At 39.8% G+C, this 9572-nt stretch overlaps 1 non-coding gene across 1 annotated transcript; it reads right to left on the bottom strand.

Annotated features, from left to right (window-relative positions):
* Positions 1-691: 691 nt before the first annotated feature.
* LOC112724959 (small nucleolar RNA R71) lies at positions 692-800 on the bottom strand. The gene has a single exon (XR_003164096.1). It is a non-coding gene; the product is annotated as a small nucleolar RNA R71 (small nucleolar RNA).
* Between the last annotated feature and the right edge of the window lie 8772 nt (positions 801-9572).

The following is a 9572-nucleotide window of genomic DNA, read 5'->3' as shown; positions in this document are numbered from 1 at the left end:
AAAATATTTTAATTCTTGTTTATCTTCTCTAATTCTAATTCTTCTCCTCTCTACTTCTATTTATTCAAATTCTTCTCATCTCTTTTCTTCCATCTTCACTTTTCTATCTTCCTCTTCTTTCTTCACATCTCACTGGGAGTTTTCTAGACCCAAATCAGGCATAGAAGCTTCCTTTTGTTCTTCTTTTCTTGTTTATGACCAGGAACAGGAATAAAGAACCTCTCTTTAATCTTGATCCTGAACTTGAAAGGAATTTAAGGAGGAGCTTACAACAAGTTAAAGCACAACACTCCGGAAGAAACCTTTCAGAAAATTTTGAACAAGAAATAGAAGACATGGCCGAACTTGAACGAGAGGCAAGAAAGGTTCTTGGTGGCTTCACCATGCCTACTTCTAACTTTTATGGCAGAAGTATCTTTGTACCTACCATTGGAGCTAAAAATTTTGAACTTAAGCCTTTGTTAGTCTCTCTTCTACAACAGAATTGCAAGTTCCATGGACTTCTAATAGAAGATCCACATCAGTTCTTAGCTAAATTCTTACAAATCTGTGATACTGTTAAGACCAATTGAATAAATCATGAGGTCTACAAACTTATGCTCTTTCCCTTTGCTGTAAGAGACAGAGCTAAGATATGGTTAATGCTGGTTAATGCTTTCCTAGCTAAATTCTTTCCCCTTAAAGGATGAGCAAAATCAGAGTGGAAGTTCAAACCTTCAGACAGAGAGAAGGTGAATCCCTCTATGAAGCTTGGGAAAGATACAAGCAACTGATCAGGAGATGTCCTCCTAGCATGCTCTCAGAATGGTCTATCATAGGAGTTTTCTATGATGGTCTGTCTGAGATGTCCAAAATATCATTGGACAGCTCTGCAGGTGGATCACTCCACCTGAAGAAAATGCCTGTAAAAGCAAGAGAACTCATTGAGATGGTTGCAAACAACCAATTCATGTACACCTCTGAGAGAAATCTTGTGAAAAATGGGATCTCTCAGAAGAAAGAAGTTCTTGAAGTTGATACCATGAATGCCATATTGGCTTAGAACAAGATCTTGACCCAACAGGTTAGCATGATCTCTCAGCATTTGACTAGAATGCAAACTGCAGCTGGCAGTGCTTAGGAAGCATCTTTTGAAGTAGAAGATTATGATCCTGATCAACCTACCATGGAGGAGGTGAATTACATGGGAGAACCCTATGGAAACACTTATAGCCCTTCAAGGAGGAATCATCCTAACCTTTCATGGAAGAATCAACAGAAGCTTCAGCAAGGTCTCAATAATAATCAAGGTTGAAGAAACCAGAAAAGGTTCAACAACAGTCCATCATTCTCATCTTCTCAAGGGAATATGGAGACTCCTAAGTAGAGCCTTTTTGACTTAGCCATTCTAGTTTCCAGCCTCTCTAAGACCACTGATAGTTTAATAATTGAAACAAGATCCTCCATCAGAAATTTGGAGATACAAGTTGGTCAATTGAGCAAGAGGATCCCTGAGACCCCTTCTGAAACTCTTCCAAGTAACACTGAAGTGAACCCAAGAGAAGAGTGCAAGGCCATCACCACTGAAGCTGAGGCCAAAACTGGAGAGACTGGAAAGGCATTAAATGCTAGTGAGGAAGGTCTCACTGGGCGTTCAATGCCCAACCGGGCAGCAAGCCTGGCGCTGAACCCCAGTGAGGAAGCCCTCACTGGGCATTCAACGCCCAACCAGACAACAAAGCTGGCGCTGAACGCCAGTGAGGTGAGGAAGTCCTCACTGGGTATTCAGCGCCCCAACAGACAGGGAAGCTGGCGTTGAACGCCAGCCAGGACATTCCTGTTGGGCGTTCAATGCCCAAAATGGTAAGGGAACTGGCGTTTAACGCCAATAAGGGTAGAGAGCATGGGCGTTCAACGCCCAAAGAGCCATCAGAGCTGGCATTGAATGCCAGTAAAGGCACACCCTCTTAGTGCTCAATACCCCCTCAAGAAATCCCTATCCAAGAACTAAAGAAAGACAAGGCTCATATAGAGACCATATAGGTTCCTTTGCATGCACTTCTGCAATGCATGAGTCTGATGAACACTCATCCTCTGATAAGGATGAAGACACTAGGGAAGAGCAAGTTTCTCGGTACCTGGGAGCTCTTATGAAGCTGAATGCCAAGCTATTTGGTACAAAGCCTTTGGAGGAAGAACCTCCATTTCTTTCGAAAGAACTCGATACTTTGGTTCAGCAGAAGCTACCTCAAAAGCTTTCAGATCCTGGACACTTCCTGATTCCTTGCACCATAAGCACCATGACCTTTGAGAAAGCTCTGTGTGACCTAGGGTCAAGCATAAACCTCATGCCACTCTCTATAATAGAGAAGCTGGGAATCTTTGAGGTACAAGCTGTAAATATCTCACTAGAGATGGAAGAAAGTCAATGAAGAAGCCATATGGCTTAGTAGAGGATGTCTTGCTAATGTTTGAAGACCATTACATCCCTGCAAACTTCTTAGTCTTGGATATTGGAGAGGATGAGGATGATTATATCATCCTTGGAAGACCTTTCCTAGCTATTGCAAATGCCATGATTAATGTGGAAAAGGGAGAAATGGTTTTCCAACTAGGAGAGGACTACATCTTGTTCAAGATGTCCAATTTCAATTCTCCCTCTGATAAGAAAGAGACAGTGGTGCAACACTTAGTGTTCCAACCATCTCTCTTAGTGCAGAGCTGTACAAAACATCCAAACATCAATTCTAAGTTTGGTGTTGGGCAGCTATTAATAAGCATTGAGAACAAAGGTACTAGGAAGAAAGTACCTAAAGGCTAGAAAGATAAGAAAGTCCCCACTGAAGGCCTCTCACCTGGCATGAGAGTTGTCTTCACTGAGAAACAAGTCATACCACATACAGTGAGTCGCGTCCTATCTCTAGAGCATGTGGAGCTCATTCATGACATGACAGAAAAAAAGTTCACTGTAAGGAGCGAAATTCTGAGCCCATACTCACCTCCATAAGGAGCTAACCGTCAAGCTAATGATGTTAAGGAAGCGCTTGTTGGGAGGCAAGCCAACCTTAATTAATTATTTCTATTTTCTTTCATTTTGTTTTTTTCTTTAAGTTAATTTTTTAGGTTCATGATCATGTGCAGCAGTCAGAACAGAGACAGAAATATTAAGCAGTGAAAACAGAATACTCTGGATGGAGTGTTGCTGGCATTGAATGCCAGCTAGGGAGCAGACCTTGGGCATTCAAACGCCAGTGCAGAGGGCAGGAAATTTGAATTTGCTAGCCTCTCAGGACCAGTGGGTCCCACAGCATCTTTACCTACCCCACTTCTTCTTTCTTTCTTTCACACTTCCCCATACGCACTTCCCTATAAACCCTAGCCCAATAACATCCATATCACTTCCCCAAAACCATCATAAATCCCACCAACCCCCACCCACTTCAAAATCAAATTTTCCTCCCATTTACCCACCCATGGCCGAACCCAACCCTACCCCATCCTATAAATACCCCTCTTCATAACCCTTCATACACACACCTCTCTTACACTCTAAAACCCATTCTGTCGAGCCCCCTCTCTCCATCTATCTGCTTCTATTTTCTTCTTCTTCTACTCCATTCTTCTCTTTTCTTTATTTTTGCTCAAGGACAAGCAAAACTTTTAAGTTTGGTGTTGGAAAAGCATTCCTTTTTGCTTTTCATTACCACTTATGGCACCCAAGGTTGGAGAATCCTCTAGAAAGAGGAAAGGAAAGGCAGTAGTCGCCACCTCTAAATGTTGGGAGATGGAGAGATTCATCACCAAAGCCTACCAATACCACTTCTATGAAGTAGTGGCAAAGAAGAAAGTGATCCCTGAGGTCCCTTTGAGGCTCAAGAAGAATGAGTATTTAGAAATACGAAGAGAGATCCAGATAATAGGTTGGGAAGTCCTAACCAATTCCATTCAAGAAGTTGGGATTTTAATGGTGCAAGAGTTATATGATAATACATGCGTCACGAAAAACCATGACATTAGTGTGAACCAAAATCTTAAGAATTGGAGCACCATGGTCCGAGGAAAAATCTTAGAGTTTAGTTCGGAAAGTGTGAGGTTGGCATTCAACTTGCCTCTGATGTAAGGAGATCCTCATCCTTACACTAGAAGAGTCAACTTTGATCAAAGACGGGATCAAGTGCTCTCAGACATCTGTGTGGAAGGAGCACAGTGGAAAAGGGATTCCCAAGGCAAGCCCATTCAACTAAGAAGGCTTGACCTCAAGCCCATAGCTAGAGGATGGTTGGAATACATCCAGCGTTCCATCATCCCCACTAGCAACCGGTCAGAAGTGACTATTGAAAGGGCCATCATGATCCATTGCATCATGATTGCGAGTGAGGTAGAAGTACATGAGGTGATCTCTCAAGAATTGTACAAGATAGCTAAGAAGACTTCCACCAAAGCAAGGTTGGCATTCCCACACCTCATCTGTCATCTATGCAATTCCGCTGAAATTGTCATAGAGGGAGATATCTCTATTGGGGAGGATAAGCCCATCACTAAGAAGAGGATGGAGCAAACTAGAGAGCATGAGATCCCTGAGATGCCTCAAGGGATGTATTTTCCTCCTCAAAGCTATTGGGATCAATGGCATACTTCTATGGGAGAATTGAGCTCTAACATGGAGCAATTGAGGTTGGAGCATCAAAAGCATTCCACTATCCTCAATGAAATAAGGGAAGACCAAAGATCCATTAGAGAAGATCAAAAGGCTATGAGGGAAGAACAACAAAGGCAAAAGAGTGATATTGAAGAGATCAAGCACCACATTGGATCCTCAAGGAGGAGCACTAGCCGCCACCATTAAAGGTGGATTCGTTCTCTTTATCTCCTTTTCTTTTGTATTTTTCTGTTTTCTGTTATGCTGTATTGTTTGTTCTCTTGTTCTTGTTGCATGATCATTTGCATTTATGTCTTAAAGTTGTAAAATGTTTCATATATCTCTCACATTGCTTAAAAGAAAATTTTATTTGAAAAGAATTGAGAGATACATGAATTTCAAGTTTATGATCAGAATAGTCAATTATTTTGATGTGGTGGCATTGCTTTTGTTTTCTGAGTGTATGAATAAACAGTGCATATTTGAAGTTAAATTTTAGAATGTTGGTTCTTGAAAGAATGATGAAAAAGGAAAAGTATTATTGGTGATCTGAAAAATCCAAAAAAAATTGATTCTTGAAGCAAGAAAAAGAAAAAAGCATGTTGCAAAAGAAAAAAAAATAATATATGCATGCGAAAAATAATAAAAAAAATGGCAAAAAAATTTTAATAAATAAATAAAAAGCAGAAAAAGCCAATAGCTCTTTAAACCAAAAGGCAAGAGCAAAAAGCCAATAACCCTTTAAACTAAAAGGCAAGGGTAAAAGGATCCAAGGCTTTGAGCATAAATGGTTAGGAGGGCTTACAAGGAATAAAATTCTGGCCTAAGCGGCTCAACCAAGCTGTCTCTAACCATATGCTTGTAGTGTGAAGGTGTCAAGTGAAAATCTTGAGACTGAGCAGTTAAAGTCGTGGTCCAAAGCAAAAAGAGTGTGCTTAAGAACTCTGGACACCTCTATCTGGGGATTCTAGCAAAGTTGAATCACAATCCGAAAGGGTTCACCTAGTTAAAGTGTTCGTAGCATTTATGTATCCGGTGGTAATACTAGAAAACAAATTGCTTAGGGTCACGGCCAAGACTCTGAAAGCTATGTTCAAGATTAAAAAAGAACTGAACTAGGAGAGTTAATAATATCATCTGGATTCTAAGTTCCTAAAGAGACTAACATTTTTGAGTTTCAATGGATAGTGAGATGCCAAAACTATTCAGAAGAAAAAAGCTACTAAGTCCCGCTCATCTAACTGAAACTGAGCTTCATTGGAAACTTTAAGATTGATTGTATCTTACTCTTCTTTTTATCCTACTTCTTTTTAGTTGATTGGTGACAAGAAACAGTTTAAGTTTGGTGTTGTGATGAGCGGATATTTTATACGCTTTTTGGCATCATTTTCATATAGTTTTTAGCATGTTTTGTCTAATTTTTATTAAGTTTTCATAGCTTTTAGTGTTAAATTCATATTTTGGATTTTACTTTGAGTTTTTGTGTTTTTATGCAATTTTAGATATTTTCTGGAAGAAATTGAGGGGCTGGAGCAAAAGTCTAATTCAAAGACAGAGAAAGCATTGTAGATGCTGTCTGGATCTGATATCTTTGCACTCAAAAGAGCATTTCTGGAGCTACAAAAGTCCAAATGGAGAGTTCTCAATGGTTATGGAAAGCTGACTTCCAGATCTTTTCAGCAATATATAATAGCTTATACTTTACGTTAGATTAGAAGGCCTAAAATTGGCGTCCAATGCCAGCCTCCTCTATTCCAGGCGTCCAGCGCCCAAGGAGAAGAGAGCAGTGTCCAAACGCCCAAAGAGGACCCCTAGGCAGCGTTTAATGTCCTAGAGGCCTCCTAGCACGTGGATCTCATCAAAGCTCAGTCCAAACACACACCAAGTGGGCCCCAGAAGTGGATTTTACTAAAAAGACTGTTTTACCCTTACTAGTCATAAGTTTAGTATTTAAGGAAGAAGATCACACTTGTTTAGGATCTCTTCCAGCATATTTCGAATTCTATCTTTGTATTTTCTATCAGTATAAGTTTCTAAACCTTCTAGGTTGAGGGGAGGAGCCCTGCTGAGTTCTATGAATTAATAAAAGTATTACTATTTCTCTTTAATCCGTGTTTGATTTAATTCTAAGATGTATATTCGTTTTTCAACATGATGAATGGGATGATCCATGAGAATCAGCTCCATTCTTCATACTAAGACCGCGTGCCTGACAACCATCAGTGTCTTCTTATGTTCGTGTGAATACGTGACTGGAAAGCATCAAACCTCCAACTTGTTTATACATCTCTCAGACGGCTAATCCACGACTTCGTTAGTGACTTTTCGAGACACCAGTTCAGTCGAGGTATGGGAAGATTAGGGTCTCTGTGGTAGAGGCTAGAACCCAAAGGCGCAACATTCTCTGATCCGAAAGATCCGACCTTGTCTGTGGCATTTTGAGTAGGATCATTAAGGAGAATGGAGTGTAGGAGCTTCACCCTCAATCAGATTGGATGCGCACTAACTCTGATGTTCAGATCTTGAGGAGTATTGGTGGCTGCTCAAACCAGTGCTAATCACATACAGCCTGTCATTGAATAAATCATTCACACTTGAAGAAGACTGTAATACCAGAATAAAAAATCAACCGATTCTCTTTGTATTCAATTTCTTGATGCAACAAGAAAGAAATACCTCAATCTAATTTGTTCACTGGTTTGGAAATTAAATCAAAGAAACTCACTCAACTTTAGATTAAATAAAGAAAACTCTAAATCCTCTGACATAAAATTCAAATTAGTAACTAAATAAACAAAATTAAAATATGTAAAATTAAATTAAAATTAATTCGTCATATCACGAACATTTGGATGAAACAAATATCACTTCTAAAATTCTAAAAAGAATATTTAGTCTCTATGTGTAACCCTACTATTAAAATATTTAGTCCCTAACCATCTAGAAATGGACCTGGTGCCCCCTGATCATTAGAAAATAACAACACGGTCCTTATCCATTCTCTCGTATGACCGAAAGGACCCTCTTGTCAGTTTTTGGGTAAAAAGTAACCGGAAGTACCGGTAAGAGGTTCCTTTTGGTCACACGGAGAGAATGGTTAAGAACCGCATTGTTAATTTCTAATGGTGAGGGGGCGCCAGGTCAATTTTGTAAATGGTTAGGGACCGGGGAGGGGTTATATTCTAAAATAAATTCAAAATTTGCCATACATTGGTCTTCATGATCATAATAGTCTTGCATGAATAAGCTTTCATATCATTTATGGCATTGATGACCGTGTCAACCATCATCATAACTTCACTCTTACATATCTTGTCTTTTAGCCTTCCACTACCTACTCACCCTTTCCCTAGCCTTACACCCTACATATTAGCTCCTCCATCACTGTAACCCACAACACATCCCCTTCATTTTACACACTCTTACATCAATTGCTATTTCCAAAACAACATGCACACCCTTTGATCTCTCTTTGCCATCCTCACCATCCATTCAATCCCCACCCTTTTCCTATAAATACTACACTTCACCATCCCCATGTCACCTTCTCTTCACTTTCATTCTTATCTCACTTTTATACATTCTTTTTCTTCTTGCTTGAGGACAAGCAAGCCTTTAAGTTTGGTGTGGTTTATCTGTTACATTCATAGTCATTCACTTCATGGCATCATCCTCAATAAAGAAAAAGGAAAAAGCACCCGCTGAACCCCAATACGAGGAGGAGAGGTTCTGTTTTCCTTTGCATAAACATCAATACTATTGATGGGTAGCAAAGAAGATCAAAATCCCTGAGGTGGAGTTTGAGATTCCACAAAATTTATATCCAGAGATACAAAGACAAATCCTAAGGAGAAAGTGGCAACTTCTATGTGAGCCACTAAAAAGGGTGACTGCCTTACTTGTCCGTGAGTTATATGCCAATTCCACTATGGATGGACAAAAGGAACCCACTTACTTGAGCTATGTGAGATGCAAGATGGTAAACTCTAGACCCACAACAATAAGAAGAGTCCTAAGGTTAAGAGACTTTCATTCCCCCTCTGGCTCTTCTTCATCATCTACTATGAGCTATGCACAAAGTCTGAGTGCCTACCCAAGGTACGATGATATTATTAGTGATATTTGTGTCATTGGACCGAATGGATCAATGATTCAGATGGATTTTCTAGCCAATTGAGAAGGAGTGACCTTTATCCAATAGCAAAAGGATGGTTTGAGTTTGTGAGGAGATCTACTAGTCCATCATCAAACAACTCAGAGGTTACCAAAGAAAATCATACTTATTCATTGCATCATGACTGGAGAAGAAGTAGATATAGTAGAGATCATTCCACCCAACATTTAGAAGATAGCAGAAAGTATTCAAAATAGGACAAGACTTGGATTCCCAAGCCTCATTTATAGATTGTGTGAGCATGCAGGGGTGGATTTGACTTTGGTGACAAATCAGTCAAGATGGACAATCCCATTGCACCTGAAAGTACAGAGAAGATCATGATCAATCCAAGAATACCAAAGTTAAGACCTCAACCAAGAAGGTAGGCTCCACTAACCACTCCACTTTCACAAACACAAGAGGCACAAACTTTCATTCCTCAAGTTTCATTTTACCTCCTCCAGAATATTGGCAACAACTAACCTCATACTTGGACCAACTAAGGATAGAGCAACTCAACCAAGGAAGACTCATCAACCATATGATTCATGAGCAAGAAAGCCAACGAGTTACAATCCACAACTTGAAGTTAAGCTTTGAGGGAAATTTGAATTATCTTTGTGTGGGATAACAAATAGAAAATCCAGTAATGGCCCTATATCCACAAGTTGGTGAATGGATCCATAACGAACTCTACAGAGGAAATACCAACATCGCTCAATAGACTCTTGAACAACAACAAGAAATATGGAGAGCCAGAAAATCCCAACAAGATAATAAGAAAGAAAATGAAAAAGA

This window comes from Arachis hypogaea, chromosome 11, assembly GCF_003086295.3.
Source record: "Arachis hypogaea cultivar Tifrunner chromosome 11, arahy.Tifrunner.gnm2.J5K5, whole genome shotgun sequence".
Lineage (NCBI taxonomy): Eukaryota > Viridiplantae > Streptophyta > Magnoliopsida > Fabales > Fabaceae > Arachis > Arachis hypogaea.
The sequence above is the reverse complement of the archived record's forward strand: the minus strand, read 5'-3'. Positions and strand labels throughout refer to the sequence as shown.